This window comes from Manis javanica, chromosome 1, assembly GCF_040802235.1.
Source record: "Manis javanica isolate MJ-LG chromosome 1, MJ_LKY, whole genome shotgun sequence".
Classification (NCBI taxonomy): domain Eukaryota; kingdom Metazoa; phylum Chordata; class Mammalia; order Pholidota; family Manidae; genus Manis; species Manis javanica.
The window spans coordinates 167,309,407-167,327,387 of NC_133156.1; the positions used below are offsets into that span (position 1 = coordinate 167,309,407).

Here is a 17,981-nt window from a genome sequence, read left to right on the forward strand (position 1 = left end):
ACAATTTACAGGACACCCCCACAACAAGGAATTACCTGGCCTCACCTGCAGGTAGTGCTACTTTTGAGAGACCCCAGGATAAATGAAATAATTAGAACAAGTGGCTTAACCACTCAGGAAGAGAAAAATGAAGTTAGATTCTGAGTCATACCACCACAAAAATAATTTCAAATTAGAAAATAGATTTTAACAAGGAGGATATTTAATAAGACCTTTAATAAAATTTAGAGGAAAACAGGTAAGTTCATGGTATAAAGACTTTTTGAACCACCCAAAAAATCAGAAACAGTAAAGGAAATACTAATAGATTTAACTCCATAATCTTGAAAAAAAACAGCATAAAGACAATATAATAAACAAGATTTACAGCATATGTGATGAAAGATCAGTATTCTTTTTTTCATATTGGAATTTTATTAGCATTGAAAAAAATTAATCAAACATCATTATGCAAAGATTTTTTTCCAGCTTTATTGAGGTATGATGGACAAATAAAAAGTATGTACTGAATAATGTACAATGTGGAGTTTTGATATAAATGCCTTCTGTAATGATTGCTACAATTAAGCTAATTAACATATTCATCACCTCGCATGGTTAAATTAACATCTGTGTGTGTGGGTGGATGAGAACACTTAAAATCTACTCTCTTAGCAAAATTTCAAGTATATAATCTATTATTAAACAGTTCATCATCTACATTAGCTCTCCAGACCTTACTCATCTTATAACTGAAAGTTTGTACCCTGTGACCAACATTCTTCCCATATCTCCCACCACCCAGTCCCTGAAAAACACCATTTCTTAAGTTTTTTTTCTCTGAGTTCAATGTTTTTAGATTCTACATGTAAGTGCTGTCACGCAATATTTGTCTTTCTGTGTCTGGCTTATTTCACTGAGCAAATGTCCTCCAGCTTCATCCATGTTATCACAAATGGTAGAATTTCCTTCTTTTTTTGTGGATGAATAATATTCATATATATATATAAGCATAATATATAGATATCACAATTCTTCATCTAGTTACCTATCAACAGACACTTTGGTTGTTTCCAAATCTTGGCTATTGTGACTAATGCTGCAGTGAACTTGGCAGTGCAGGTATGTCTTTGAGATCCTGATTTAATTTCCTTTGGATAAATACCCAGAAATAGAATTGCTGGATTGTATGGTAGTTCTATTTTTAATTTTTTGAGGAACTGTATTGGCTGCACCAATTTACATTCCCACCAACAGTGCATAAGTGTTCCGTTTTCTCCATAACCTTGCCAACACTTGTTATCCCATCTTTTTGACAGTAGCCATCCTAACAGGTGTGAGGTGGTATCTCTTGTGGTTTGACTTGGATTTCCCTAATAATTAGTGATGTTGAGCACCTTTTCGTATATATACCTGCTGGCCATTTGCATATCTTTAGAGAAATGTCTATTTAATTCCTTTGCCCATTTTTTACCTGGGCTATTATTATTTTTATAATTACTGTTGAGTTACATGAATTTCCTATATATTGTAGATAATAATCCCTGGTCAGTTGGATCATTTGCAGATATTTTCTCCCATTCAGAAGGTTGCCTTTCATTTTGGTGACTGTTTTCCTTTGCTGTGCAGAAGCTTTGTACTTTGGTGTAGTCCCACTTGTTTATTTTTGCTTTTGTTGCCTGTGATTTTAGTATCATCAGAAAAATCATCACCAAGACAACAAGGAGCTTATTTCCTGTATTTTCTTCTGGAAGTTTTATAGCTTCAGGTCTTTAATCCATCTGAAGTTTATTTTTATATATTTTTTGAGTTTATATATTTTTATATATAGTATAAGATAAAGGTATAATTTAATTATTCTGCATGTCCAATTTCCCCAATAGCATTTATCCTTTCCCCATTGTATATTCTTGGCATCTCTGTTAAAAATTAATTGACTATATATGGTTGGGTTTATTTCTGGTTTCTCTATTCAGTTCCATTGGTCTATGAGTCTGTTTTTAGTATAGTACCATACTGTTTTGATTACTATAGCTTTGAAGTATAGATTGAAGTCAGGAAGTGTGACACCTCTAGCTTTGTTCTTCTTTTCAAGGTTGCTTTGGCTATTTGGGGTCTTTTGTGCTCCATATGAATTCTGTGATTATTTTTCCTATCTCTGTGAGAAATATTGAAAATTTTTTTTTTTGGTATAATTGATACACAATTAAATGAGCAACATTTTGTTGAAATTTTGATAGGGATTGCATTGATTCTATAGACTGCTTTGGATGTTTTAACAATATTAATTCTTCCAATTCATGAACACAGGATATCTTTCCATTTATTTGTATCTTATTCAATTTCTTTCATGTTTTATAGTTTTATGTTTTTATAAAGTTTTTGGTATACAGATCTTTTACTTTCTATGTTAAACTTATTCCTATTTTTTCCTTTTTGTTGCTTTTGTAAATGGGATTGTTTTCTTAGTTTCTCTTTGAGATAGTTTGTTGTTGTTATATAGAAACAACTGAGTTTTTATGCTGATTTTGTCTCCTATAACTTTACTGAGTTCATTTATTAGTTCTGAAATTTTTAGTGGAATCTGGGTTTTTCTTATATATATTTGTCATCTACAAACAGACAACTTTACTGCTTTCTTTCCATATGGGTGCCTTTCATTTCTTTCTTTCTTTTTTTGCTTAGCTAATTGCCCTGGCTAGGACTTCCGGTACTATGTTGAAAAGAAGTGGGCATCCTGTCTTATCCCTGATCTTAAGGAAAAGTTCAGCTTTTGGCATTGAATATGATGTTAGCTATAGGCTTGTCCTATATGGCCTTTATTGTGTTGAGTTATATTCCTTCTAGACCCAATTTATTGTGAGCTATCATGAAAGGATATTGAATTTTCTTATATGCTTTTTCTGCATCTGTTGAGATGTATGTTTTTCATCCTTTTTTCTCTTAATGTGGTGTATCATGTTTACTGATTTGTGTATGTTGAATCATTTTTGTAACCCAGGGATAAATCCCACTTGATCATGATGTATAATCTTTTCCCCCTTGAGCTTTATTGAGATATAATTGGCATATATGGATGATCCTTTTAATGTGCTTTTGAATTTGGTTTGCTAGAATATTTTTTTCTTGGGGTGAGAACTAAGATTTACTCTCTTAGCAATTTTCAAATATTCAATACAGTATTATTAACTAGTAATTAACTTGTAGTAATATATTAATAATTAACTTGTATTTATTTAATTAAGAAACCATGCTATATATTATATCCCCATGACTTATGTATTTTATTTATTTGTTTGTTTGTTTGTTTATTCTCCTTTTTTAAAGATTTTGGTATCATTAATCTACAATTACATGAGCAACATTATGGTACTAGACTCTCCCCATCATCAAGTCCCACATACCCAATTACAGTCAGACTTATGTATTTTATAACTACAAGTTTGTACCTTTTGACATCACCTGTTTTATCCATCCCTCAGCCCATCTCTGGCTACCACCAATCTATTCTCTGTATGTATGAACTTTTTTTAATACACATATAAGTGAGATCATATGATTTTTACCTTTCTCTGTCTGACTTATTTAACTTAGCATAATGCCCTTCCATGTTGCAAATGGCAGGATTTCATTCTTTTTATTGCTGAGTACTCTTCCATTGTGTGTGTATATATATATATATATATATATATATATATAGGTGCCATTCATTTTCTTAATCCATTTATCCATCAGTGGATACATATGTAGGTTGCTTTCATGTCTTGATTATTGTAAATAATGTTGCAATGAACAAGGGGGTGCATATATCTTTCCAAGTTAATGTCTTTGTTTTTTTCAGAGAAGTACCCAGAAGTGGAGGTTTGCTAGTATTTTTTGAGAAATTCTTACTATGTTCATCAGGGATATTGACCTGTAATTTTCTTTTCTTGCAGTGTCTTTGTTTGGCTTTGGTGTTATTGTTAATATACAAAGAGCACTTAGAAATAATTAAGAAAAAGACAGTAGTCTACAATAGAAAAATGAGCAAAGGAAACATATGACTAGGAAAGTTATCTAAAAGAGACATACATATGGTCAATAAACCCATGAGTAATATTAATTTTAGCAGTAAGCAGAGAAATGCAAAGTTAAAGGTAGATACTGTGTCTACTTGTCAAACTGGAAAAGATGAAAAAATGATAAAACCCCATCCATGTTAGGGAGGGTTGAAGATATGGGTACTCTCATGTACTGATGAAGAAATGTAAAGTTACATTTTGGGGAGCAGTGTTCAATATTGTCAATAACCTTAAAAAAAAAGTAATCATGAAAGTGAAAAAAAAATCCCTACAAGACTGCTCACTGTAGCAATGTTACTGTAGATTAAAAACTGGAGAAAACCTCAGTGCCCAATAACCAGGAGTCAGTTAAACGTCCACTCATTGGAATACCATGTAGTCATTCACAATAATGTAACAAGAGTGTAAAAGGATAGTTCACTTGGAGAAATGTTTATTATTTATCCAGAGGGAGAAAAGACAAAATGTAGTAAGTATTGCTTTTGTAAAAGGAAAAAAATACATCTATGTTCCCATGAATAGAAAAAACACTATTTAAAAGTAAAGACACCAAACAGCCAATGGGATTATGTCTGGTTGAGGGGGATTGGATTATGTATATATTTCTGCTGTGTATTTACAAAAATTTCTAAAAGATACTACTCTGTGATAAAAATGTTATTCAAAAATTTCTAAGCAAGTTGTAGAGTGTGAGCCAGGCATGGAGTGCTCTCCCAAGTGTTTGTCTCTGGTCTTTGCACCAGCCTGTCCCCTCCTCTTCTGTGGTCTCAGTTTTCTCATTTGTAAGATGGGAGTGGGACCATCCTAGACTCTCAGATGCCTACAGTTCACAGCTGCTGCTGTTGAAGGCTGACAAATGCTGTGAGGATTTCATGCCAAAATATTTGCTCATTCTTCTTATTCATTAGTAATTTGTACTGTGGGTCTTATAAGTTTGTGACAGACAATTTACCTACCAAAAGCTTACATGTGTGTTCCTTCCTTCCTTGGGCTTTTGCTCAAACATAAAGTAGAGAGGTGACCAAGCCCATTCTAGAGCTTGGCAAGCTGAAGTCCGAGGAGAAGGACGTCACTTGAATGCTTGGACGTCACTTGGAAGTAACCGGGCTCTACTGATCCTGGGGCCTTTGTATGTGCAGGCACCCAGAGCTCCTTTGTTAAATTAGATCACTGAGGAATCAGAGTCTGAAGAGGAGAGAGAGTCTGTGAGTGGCAGAACAAAAGCAGTTTTATCAAAGTAAAGTCTTCATTTAAAAGAGGCTTCTAGGACAAAAGAAATCCCCAAACTCCTGGGGAAAGGATTATCTTGCTGGTTGATCATCAGGGAATATCACTTAATTTGCTCCAGGTCTCAGTGGGGAAAGGGGAGGGGGTTTGGATGACCTGATGGTATCAGCTGAAAAATGCTAAGACTTTTACATTTGACAAGCATTTTTCAAGCCCTCCCAGGTGTGCCCATATTCTGCAAAGTGCAGGGAGAAAAAGGGAACAGAAGAAATAGTGTTATGCTAAGTGTGTTCATCTGTAGCTGTTTACCAGGCCCTCGCGGTTTCCTGATAGAAGTATAACAGGAGCCCACATGTAAATGTGACTTTTCTAGTAGACACATTTTAAAAAAGCACAAAGAAGCAGGTGAAATTAATTTTGGTAATATATTTGATTTAACTGAATAGATCAAAAGTATTATTTCAACATGAAATCAATATAAAAATTATTGGAAGACTTCATATTTATTCTTTGATATCTGGTGTGTGTGTTAAACTTAGAGCACATCTCAAATGGGACACCACACCTTGGGTCTCAGTTGGCCCCATGTGGCCAGTGACTACAGGATGGGACAGTGCAGCTCTAAGTCCTCCGAGGTGGACAGGGCTTATTTCCCCTCTTACAGATGGACAAAGAGAGGCTCAGAGGGCCTACCAGTGTCCCTGGCAGAGCAGGGACAGACACCCCCTTTCCCTCTGCTTGGCTGAGGCTTCCATTCCATCCCCTCTCCTCCACAGGCTCAGGTGCAGTCCTGTGCTCTGGAGCTCACAGGAAGGTAGGGGGAGGAGGGGACAAACAATTGAGTTCTAGCGCAAGGGCAGTCAGTTAGTGCAGGGGTGTTGGTGCAGAGTAGGGAGGAGACCTGGGGGCTGCAGGAGGTAGGTCAAGTTGTCACTCAGCAACAGGATTGCCCGGGCTGTGATCTTGGGCAGACAGGTCTCCCTGATAACAGAGAACAGATTCCTGGTGACCTCAAAGACCCACCTGCCCTTTCTTCCATGGCCTGTGGTGTTCATTATGTACAACATTTTGTGTTCCTGTGAGGTTTGGCTCCTCCAGAGAGGCTTAAAGTGCCTAGTGGAGAGTAGGGAAGGCATCCATGTAAATAGAGATGATAATATTATATGATGTTAACATGAGTTCATTTATGATACAATGGTACATATATATCATATAATGATGGTGCTGTGTGAATATCTGCCAGGGCATTCCCAGCATCCATGGAGGCAGGATGGGTACACTACACGGTATTCCCTGTATTGGAGTCCTCCCCCATTTTCCCCAGGCCCTGGTTGACCTTCAAGAGGACTGCCCCCAAACACCTAGGGGTGACCACTTGAGAGATTATTTGATGTGATCCATGAATTTAAGTGATTTTATAATGAAAACTTTATTAAAATAAAAGCAACCATATACCAAACATTAATTCTCAGCTCTATAGACAAAAATGTAGGCCAGGAGACAGAGCAGGGCAGGCAGGGGTCCCACAGGAGGTGGCTGTGCTGCGAGCGAAGGGGTGCAGAGGACTGTGAATGCACTGATGTGGGCCAGGTCCAAGCCTGCCCTGCGGTTCTGCAGAGACCCACAGAGATGTCTCCAGGAGCACCATCAAATCTAACACTGTGGGTAATTGTAATAATGCAGCTAGTTCTCTCTAGCATCAGTATCGCCAATCAGTTACATCTTCCAAGTGCTTTCCTGAACTGATAAAACCTTTTACAGCATGACCTTGAGCCTGGGTGATAATATATTCCTGTCTTTAAAGTTACTGAGGAGATCAAGTGTAATAGTTTAAATGAAAGCATTTTGTAAACCCGAAGGCTACAAATAGATGTAGGTTGTTACTGTGCTTATCATCATTATTAATTTTCTTTTAACCTAGCTGCAATGGATATTAATCTTTGGAACCTCTGAACCTCTTCTCATCAAAAAGCCCTTGCAATCTTAAATTCCCTGGATAAATATATGAATTTTCCCTCACCCCAGGGCCACCTTCTCATTCTGACATCTATAAATCCACCTTGAGCTGAGAGCTGGCTGAGGCTGGAGCTCCCTGCTCCTCTCCGTCTTGTTCACTCCCCTTCTTAAAATCAGGGTAAGGAAGGTGTTCATCACACCCTTTTGAGATTGGGTGTTAATGACAGTTCCTGTTGGGCTGCCCTGTCTCTCACTCCAGGACTAGGAGTCCAAGAATGGACAGGTACTGGGTGCAGGACACCAGCCCAAGAGTGAAGAGTGAGTTGAGAACAGGGCCTGGGGGCCCTTTTGGCCTCCCACCCCAGATCCGGGGCAGGCCGGTGGCCCAGGCCCCTGTCCACACTGGGTGGGGGCACTTTCTGGGTGGGGGTCCTGGGGGCTTTTCCTGATGTTGCTCGTCTATTTCCCCATAGGGATGAATACCAAATCTTGAAAATAAAATGGAAGTTTCTTGATGAAGATGTCCTGAGCTCAGGGCTGGCCAGCTGGCGCTGCTCAGAGTGATGACTAGAGAATGTCCAGCCTCTTTAGGGCAGGGAAAGAAGGGGTCTCCCTCTGCTCACTTTTGCCTGTTACCCCTCGGTGCCTGGGTGGAGGACATGGAGAGAAGGAGAGAGACGCTGTTTGCTCTCCTTTCTGAGCCTCCATCTAGTCATGCCCTGAATCCAAGGGCGCCAGCTGAGCCATTCTTTTCCATCATTCATCCAGAAAGAACCAAGCACACATACATGAGGACATGTACCCCTGAATATCTGGTTCTCACTCAAGACCCCTTCCTCTACTCATTGAGGTATACTTTGCATAGTAAAGTGTACCTATTTTAAGTGTGCAATAGGATGATTTTTTACAAATGTAAGCACCAGTGTAAACATCAGTATAATCAAGAGAGAATTACCTTCGTACCAAGATAACCCCTTACCCCTGGCAGTCCATGCCTCCCACTTCTATTTTCTGTCACCAGAGTTTTGTCTTTTCTAGAATTTCCTGTACATATTTCATGAAGCAATGTGAATTCTTTTGTGTCTGTCATTCAACATAATGTCTGCGATTCTTGGGCCTTTGCTGTCGTATCAGTAGTAGTTTTCTTTCAATTGCTAAATAATATTCCATGTATGAGTATACCACATTTTTAAATTGCCCTTTTGTTTTTGACTCTGCAAAAGATGGACTATTGAGCCCTCCCCCATCACCACGGGGGCGACTCTCTGGGCCCCTGGATGTCTTCTGCATGCACTGGATTTTTATCTTCCTGCTAACCTGGGGCCCCTCCTTTGCTTTAGCTGTGTTTCAGGGCAGAGCTATGCTTCAGCTGGTTGTTCAAGATTATGTTAAAAAGAACCATTTATTGTACATGGAATATAAAGTAACAGCAAGAGATGCCAAATAAAAGGCTTAAAAAAATATGCACAGTCCCAACAGCCCACTGAATAAGATTCTCAGCTGACTTTAGCAGATTACCAACTCCTCACCAAGTGCTTCTTCAAAAGGCTATGCCTGTTGCCAGGATGCATTTTACTACATTTTTTCTCTTATGTAGACACTCATATGTTTGTAGATGTATCACATTTCTTTTTAAACAATTTTAAACTTCAGGGACATTTAAAAAGAATATATGAATATGGTAGAACAGAATTCAAATGGCACAGAAGAATGTCAGATGAGAAGAAAGCCTTCCTCCTCACGTCCTTCTCATTTCTCAGGGGAGCCACAGAGCACAGGTTGGTGAGAACAGCCAACATTTACAAAGTCCAGGATGCAGGTTGTATGTAACCCAGACAAAACTAGGTCTCCACGTTCATGCCTTGGATAGTAATATGTCCAAAAGAAACACAGATCTGGCTTCATGTCTGAAAATAGTCTAGGTCTCTTGAGAGCACTAAGGAGAGAGGTTCAAGCACACACACGTGTCTCAGGCAGGATTCTTGGTTGTAAGCAAGAAAAGTTACTGTTTTCTCCTAGACAGTAGTAGGTGCTCACATAAGCTCCGGGCAGCTCACAGCTGGGCTGCTTCAGACAAGACCATACATACAAATCACAGCACAGAATTTGTCTGGTTGGAGTATCACAGCCACCAGGGTGGGTGCTGGTGGCTTCAGGTTGCCGAGACTGCTGCCCTGGAGGGTGAACGTTTTGCCACATCGCTGCCCTGAGGGCTGAGTGGGCTTTACACAGTGCCTAAGGTCTCGTTATGATTCGACTACAGGGTGAGTCCATCCGAGTAGGGGAGCCGTACGTCTGCAAAGTGAACTGGGAAAAGTAAGCCAAGGGGAACGTCAGCTTCTGTCCTGAAGGGGATTCTACCTTCTAAAGAGGTGCAGATGCTGGATGCGCAAAAGAATGAAAATTTCCTTTGACAATCCCACCCTACCTTAGCAGTGCCTTAGCAGTGTGTTCATCTGTGCCCCATTCTCTCTCTTCCAGACTTCCTGTCTCCTTAACTCTCCATCTTGCTTGTACCATTTCTACCACCTTGTGGAGTTCCGGCCTTCTTTGGCCGGCGATAAGGAACTCCAAAAGCTTATGCTTTAATAATTTTGTCCCAGGCACATACACAGATAGAAGGGATCAAAATAGGTGTGCATTTTTCACACAAGAGTTTTGCGCATAGTTTTGTGCCTTGATTTTTACAGGTAGGTTGAAGATCGTTCCATTTTAATACAAATGGAGAACTGCCTTATCATTTTTGATGGCTGAATATTGAGCAAACCATGATTTACTTACTATGTTGTCTCCTGATGAACATTAATGCTGAGAGGTCCTTAGAAATTCAAACAGTGCTGCATCCTTACACGTGTATATTACTCCCTGTAAGAGGGACGTTGCTAGTGCTGCGGGGGAAGCATTCCAGCCCCTTGCCCACTCCCCTGGGTGTGAAGTTACAGTGGGCTGGGTGGGACCCCAGGGGCTGCTTCCAGAGGTCTCCATATGCCTGTGGGTGGGTGTAGAAACACGAGTGGGGCTTGGCAGGAAATCTACAGTGAGAAATGTTTCAACCCAAACAGCAATGGTAGCTCAAGACACAGCTTTACATTTGTCGTCCCACTATGACCAGCAGCCATTACCTGGAGCTGCAAGGCTTAATGAAAGCCCTACAAATGATTAGAGGAAGTGCAGAGAATGACAAATACCATAGGATTTCACTTACGTGGGGAATCTAACAACAAAACAAAGTGAACAAAATTGGCAATGGGTTCATAGGCCCTGAGAAGTGACTTGTGGTTACCATGGGGGAGAGGTTGGGGTGGGTGGGTGAAGTAGGTGGAAAGGATAAAGAGGCACAAAACCTCAACCATAATATAAATTAGTCACGGGGATGAAAGTGCAGCATAGACAATATAGTCAGTGGTTCTGTAACACCTTTCTGTGTTGACAGACAATAACTGCACTAGCTGGGGTGAGGATTTAATAACATAGATGACTGTTGAATCACTGTGTTGTATACTTGAAACCATGTAATACTGTATATCAACTAAATTTCAATTTTAAAAAATTCATAAAATTAGAGGAAGTGTTTGGGACTTGTTTAGTGACATGGCACCATATCTCTTGGACGTTTTTATAGCCACTGAGCAATTCAAATTCTCATTATTGGGGATAGATTTGGAGGCTGGTTCTTCTACTTTAAGAGTGCAATAAAGGTTTCTGGTTGCCCGACCGTTCAGCATTCACTCTTCTGCATGCAGCAGCCCCTTTCCCTCCAGGAAATTCGTATCCAAGGTCTGGTGGTTTCTGGGGAGGCACCCCTCACTAGCCAGGGTGTGAGGGCATGTGACTCTGCTTGGGCCAGCCAGACCGGCTCTCCTGGACGCTGACTTCCTTGTGGAGGGAGGCTAGAACCAGCGAGAGCTCGCTGGTGCTGACTCATGTGGGAGGTGTGGCAGGTCAGTTCTTGCTCCCTGGGCCTCTATAGCTGCCCTTCCTCCTGACTTTCATTTCCGCTGTTCGATTCTGTGATCAACTCTCTGGCTTTCTTCTCAATGCCTTTTTTGGCTTAGGTTACCGTGTTGACTCTTGCCAGAAACCAGCAAGCCTGAACTTGACCTCTGGCTTTTGCAGTAAGACAGAAACAGAAACCACAGGAACCCCCACCCCCACCCCAACTCCTTAGGGCCTATATCTGCCCAGCTTCTCCTGCTTTGGTCCAGCAGAGTCTGTGCTCCACCTTTGCCACCTGCCTGGTCCCCCTCCAACACAGCTTCTTCCTCCCTGCAGAGGGTCTGCTTGATCACCTCATACCTGCTTCCCTTTTGCACTGAACCTGGGACCTGTGGCCAGAGCCAGCCTTGCTCTTTCCCTGCATCTCCCCTGCCTGAACCTGCCTGTGTGTGCCCTCCACGGCCAGGCCCTGGCACTCACCCAGATCAGACACTGGAGTCACCTAGGCCCCAGAGATTGGGCTCAATTTCTCCCCAATCCTGTGGCTTTACCCTGGTCACCCTGAGGCCAGGTAGGAGGGTCCTGCTGGGGTAAAGCTGGGTGGGGGTGGGTGTGCACAGCTGAGAGAGGGAAGGGAGAGGTAGAGGGAGTCACTGGGGAAAGAGCAGGTGCCCCTAAGGAAGGAAATGAGCACACAAAGTGGGCTCAGCAGGCGCATTCCAAGATCCAGTGCCTAGAGGGTCCCAGACAGTTCTCCCTACTCAGCTAGTCTTTTGCCAGCCTGGGTTAATACAGGATCTTTGGCTCCCTTGTGAAAATTAAAATAGTGGAATTGTGAACCATTGAAATCCAGACTGTCACATGAATTTGTTTATATCAAGACTTAGGAAAGTGTTAAGCACACAACGATGACACAGGTGTTTTAAGAAAAAAGAAGAACAGATCAGAAAGTCTGGATTTGAGGCCCAGCTCCCCACTCACTTCGGGGCGACCTTACACACAGCATTTGAGCATCTGGCCACTCTTCTCACTGCACAGGGCTGTTCTTTACCCCACAGGGCTCCTGCAGGGAGGGAACTGGAGTCGGAGCTATGAGCGGCTTAGCTCCTTCTCCTGAAACAAGGCCCAAGCTCCCTGTCCCCAGCAGGCGTGGGTGCCGTGGGTCTCACTGCCCTGAGTCTGGGGCTTGTGGGTGGGCAGGGGAGCAGAAGGTGGGATGAAGGAGTTTTCTGGGCAGGCTTGTTCAGACAGGTCTGGGGCAGAAGAATAGGGCTCTGCCTTCAGACTGGCAGCCCGTGATGAGACCCTGGGCTCAGAGCCACAGACACAGGCTTCTTGGGGGTCTGTCTGATGCCGCCGAAACTCTCTTTGGTGCTCTTCATTTCCCAGTGCAAGGCCTTCCAACGCGGACCAGCTGTGAATGGGCCCTGAGGCCCACCGGGGGAACGGCCGTGACGCTAAGATTGGAAGGGCCTAGGAAGGCCCCCATCTACTCAGAATTTACGTGGACCGCAGACACACCCTTGCCTGCCTGAGAGGAGGCCTCCATCCCTTCTGGACAGATGAAGGCAGAATGCTAAGGAGAGCCAGGGCCTGGAACAACAGCGGGAGGTTGGTGTGGCTGGAGGAAGGTGAGCAGGGGAGAAGGGGTGAGGAGGTGGGAGGGGGCTGTGGCCTGGGGGAGAGATGGGATAGGCAGGCTGCCAGGCCGTGGTGGCCAGGAGATCAGGAATAGTCCTTCCTCCCTTCCCAGGAAGGCTTCCACCCAATAAAGTTTCTTAACAGATCCTTGTGTCCAGGAATTTATAATCTGACAATATTTTTAATGAGAGAAAAAAAGCTAGACTTTCTTATTACATTAAAGTAGTGACATTAAAAAAATTCAATACATTTTTAGCTTTATAACAGTAACGCAGTGTGCAGAATTTGGAACCTTTGTGTATTGCTGGTAGGAATGTAAAATGTAAAATGTAAAATGGTACAGATGCTGTGGAATTGGGCATAGAGTTATCATAGGACCCAGCAATCCGACTTCCAGGCATTTAGCCAAAAAAACTGAAAGTGGGGACTGACAGATAAGTGCACACCCACATTCACAGCATCATTATTCACAAGAGCCAAAAGGTGGAAACATTCAAGTGTCCACCAACAGATGAATGGATAAACAAAATGTGGCTTATACACACAATGGAATATTGTTCAGCTGTGAAAAGGAATGACATTCTGACACATGCCTTGAAAATGTTGTAAGGGAAGAAAGTCTTATACAAAAGGTATTTTATTGTATGATTCTGCTTACATGAAAAGAGACAAATTTATACAGACAGAAAATAGAATAGAGGTTACCAGGGGCTGGGGGATGGAGGAAATGATTATTGTTTAGTGGGTGTAGAGTTTCAGGTTGGAAAGATGAAACATTCTGGAGCTGGATGGTGGTGATGGTTGCACAACAATGTGAATATACTTAATGCCACTGAACTGAACACTTAAAAATGGTGAATGTGGTACATTTTACGTTAAGTTTATTTTACCACAATAAAAACAAAGTAATACATGCACTGGGTAAACATAATATATTCATAAAAGTAAATGTTTTCCATTTGGCCTTCCCCAGCCCCTCCCTGCAGTGCCCAGCCCTGGTCTCACTCCTCAGTTACCCTTTGTTAGCAGATACCAGAGGATCCTTCCAGACATTTTCTAAAGACGTGCTTATTCTTTTTCACTTCTTATCTTTATACAAATAGAAGTGTGCTGTTGGCTGTACCATGACTTGTTTTGTCACTTGGGAACAGCACAGCCATCTTTCTGTTTCAGACCACCTACCTTATTCTGCAGAGCACGGCCATATTAGAACACACCATAATTTGACTAGTTTTCTGTTGGTAAACATTTTGGTAGCTGTCTTTGCTCTGTAAACTATGCTGCACTAAATATCTTTGTATGCCATTTTAATTATCTGTTGTGTAAATTCCCAGAAAAGGAATTTCTGGGTCAGAGGGCATGTGTGTTAAAAGTGCTGAGAGATATTGCAAAACTGCCCTGCAAAAAGGATGCATCTATTTACATTCCTGCCAGTGGACACATTGGTCCTCCCTCCCTCTGTTCCTCTGTTCCTTCCTTCTTATTTCTTCCTTATACCTAACAGACAAGCAACATCTTTACTTTTCCCATAGTCATGTAACAGGAGTAAAATAAAATGTACATTACAGTTTCTCATAATTTGGTGGTTCAGCTGGTTCTCTGGCATCCAACTACTGGGTCTATTCATCATTTTCCTTTGTAACATCACCTTGTTACACTAGCATTTTGTGTGTTCATATGGCTTAAATTATGTTGGAATGTTTGGGTCTTATGCATGCTTTTTGTCTCGTCAGTACTAAGTTAAAAATACATCTTTCATTCTAAGGGATGACTGTTGTGCCCAAGGTACAATTTTGTTTTTGGTTGTAATCATGTTTTCTCTTTATGATAATTTCCCTGTGGTTTTTAATTTCATTTTTTGAATACCTAACACTTATTCAATTGCACGACTCCCAATCCAAAAATATGAGCACGTGTGCCATGAAAAGTTTCTCTCTCCCTTACTCCTTACCTCTGGTTCCTATCCTCTATAATCCTGTTTTTGGCTTCTGATGTGTTATTCCAGAGTTTTTAAAAATACAAATACAAGCAAATATGAATATGGATTCTTATTCCCTCTTTGTTACCCAGAGTGTCATATAACCTCTTTGTTGTTCTACAGCTCCCCCCCACCCCCCTAGTTATTGGTATACCTTGGAGATCTTTCTTTATTAGCAGATGGAGAACTTCCTCATCCTTTTTCACAGTTGTGTGTATAAGGCGTTCTATTCTGGAGGGACTTTAGTCATTTAAGCAGCCCTCTACTGAAGAGCATTTATTTTGCTGTTTTAAACAGTGTTGCGAGGAGCGTGCTTGTACATGTGGTGTTTTGGACGTTGTCAAGTCAACCTGAAGTATAATGTGGAACTTTCAGGTCAAAGGATTTCTCTTAATTTTGACAGATGCTGGCATATTGCCTTCCTGAGGGGGTTGTCCAATTTACACTATTACAAAGTATATGTGTGAAAGTTCCTCTTTCTCCACAGCCTCACCAAAGGGCAGATTACCAACTTGCTAGATTTTTGCCAGTCTGATAGGTGAAAATTGGTATCTGTAGTTTTATTTTTTAAACTTGTCATGATATGCGTGTATTAATTTTATTTTTAAAAACTGGCAAGCATTTTTAATATGGTTCTAGAAATCATGGCCTTAAGCAGAAAGAGGTAGATTTCTATGTTCTTACATAAAGGAATGTCCAAATTAACAAATGATTTGTTACTGAATAATATGTACACCATGATGTTATGCATATATATATATACATATATATATATATATACACACACACATATACAGTGTCTATGTATTTGTGCATAGGAAAAGGGTATCTGTGTGTTAGTGCTTTTGTTTTCTTTGGATGAAATAATTTGTGGTTTTAATATGCACTTCTCTTATGATTATGATTGATAATCTCTTATCTATTTAAAAGCCATTTGTGTTTCTTTGAATTACTTGTTATTTTTCCTTTTTGGATTATTGATATCCTTTTAGAAGCTCTTTCTATATTAGGGAGATCTGGCCTTTGTGATATGAGTTGCAGGCTTCCTCCCTGTAGTATGTCACGTCTTTTGGCTTCGCATGTGGTATATTTCATCGGTACTTTTTTATCGTGATTGCTTTAAACACATTTTTAACATTTTTGAAATAATTTTAGACTTAAGAATTATGAAGATAGCACAGAGTTCCTGTGCCCTCCTCACAGTGTCCTCTAATATTAATGTCTTTGATAATCATAGTACCATTACAGAAACCAGAAAATTAATACTGATGGAGCACTGTTATCTAGCCTATAGATTTTATTTGAGTATCCTTAAATTTTTACCTAATGTTCTTTTTCTGTTCCAAGATCCGGTCCAGGACCCTATTTTCCACTTAGATGTCATATCTTCTTAATTTTCTCCCATCTATGTCCATTTCTTGAGTTTGATGACCTTGACAATTGTTGACAGAAATGGTCAGGTATTTTGTAGAGTGTTCCTCAATTTGAGTCTGTCCAAGGTTTTCTCATTATTAAAGTTATGGCTTTGAGGGAAGAATAACATAGAAGTGATGTGCCTTTCTTATTGCATCATATGGGGTACATGATATTAACTTTGATCATTTGGTAAAGAGTGTCTGCCTTGTCCCTCCATTGTAAAGTTACTCTTCCTTCCCTTCCCCCCCTCCAAGTTAACAAGTATTTTGGGAGAGATGATTTGAGGCTATGCAAGTATTCTGTTTTCCCTTAAACATTCACCCACTAATTTTACCACTCATCTATGGGTCTTGTCTGCAGCCAGGACCAGCTACACAATTTTTGGGGCCCAGGAAAAAATGAAAATATAGGGCCCCTTCTTGCAAATATTATTAAGAATTTTTAATAGAATTTTAAGATAGTGACAGTAGAGCATTAAACTACACATACACACAGGACTTTCATGATGACTGTGAATTCTAAAGGTGATTTTCTATTTCCTTCAGTACTTCTATGCTTATTAATTGAAAATCTTCTGTAAAGAAGTGCTGTCCCTTCTCTCCTGTTTATTTTATTTATATCAATAGGAATTCATGGATATTTATTTTATTTTGGGGGTTATAAGCCAATGCTATTATTTATTTTGCTTCTCAAATTATTTCAACTTTGGCCATTGGGAGCTCTTTCAGATGGCTCCTGTTTTTTTGTTTTTAATATGCTCTCATCTTTTTATTAAAAAGTTTTTTTTAGTATTTCCTTACTTTCCAGGGGCACAATATGCTCCAGGATCATTTGTATTATCTCTGTCTCCACCTTGAAATCAACCACTCTCTAAGGATTTCTGATTCCTTTTATAGGAGAATGGTATTAGAAACCAAGGTCTGAATGCTAGGTGTGCTCACAGCTACTGGGGTGTCATTGCTTTCAGCCCCTTTCAGTGGATGAAACTAGGAAATACTGACCCATATAGTATACACTGTAATCTATCTATCTATCTATCTATCTAATCTATTATCTATCTATGTATCATCTATCTACAAATGAGTTCATACTGATAACTCCAAGGCCAATTCAGCACTACAGGTTTATTCTCACTTTTTATCTTATTTGTAACTTCTTTCTCTGGATCATTGCTTTTAAAAAAAGAACTTAATATTAAGGGAAATTTAAAAAATACACTGAAGTACAGAGAATAGTGTAAAGAATCCTGTGTTCGTATTACAAACTTTAACAATTATCAACATTTTGCCATTTATTCCATCTGTCACCTAGAGTTTTTTTCCTGGAATATTTTAAAACATACTCCAGGCATCATCATCGTATCATTTCACTTATAAATTTTACAAATAGAATTGCTTTAAAAAATTAGTAAACTAGATGTTTTAGAGTGGTCCTAGGTTTACAGAAAAATTGAGCAGAAAGTACAGGTTTCCCATATACTCTTTGCCCTGACACTCGCAGCCTCCTCCACTATGAACATCCCTCACCAGTACATTTATTACAACTGATGAACCTACACTGATACATCATAACCACCCAAAGTGTATACTTCAGAGTTCACTTTATATTATATACATTATATACATATATATAGAAACAATATGTATATATACATGTGTGTGTATACATACGTAATACATACATACATATATATACACACATACTTTATATTGTTGTATATTCTATGACTTTGGCAAATGTAAGACTTCAGAATGGCTTCTTTCACTTAATAATATGCATTTAAGTTT

The 17,981-nt window shown here is 40.0% G+C and overlaps 1 protein-coding gene across 2 annotated transcripts in view; it reads left to right on the top strand.

The window, feature by feature from the left end:
- Nucleotides 1-11,794: 11,794 nt before the first annotated feature.
- The window catches only part of NT5DC4 (5'-nucleotidase domain containing 4), a 28,916-nt gene continuing 22,729 nt past the window's right edge, over nt 11,795-17,981 (top strand). For both annotated transcript variants that reach the window (XM_017667151.3, XM_017667152.3), the window contains exon 1: nt 11,795-12,790. The gene's annotated coding sequence lies outside the window, so the exon portion shown is untranslated. The remainder of the gene's footprint in view (nt 12,791-17,981) is intronic.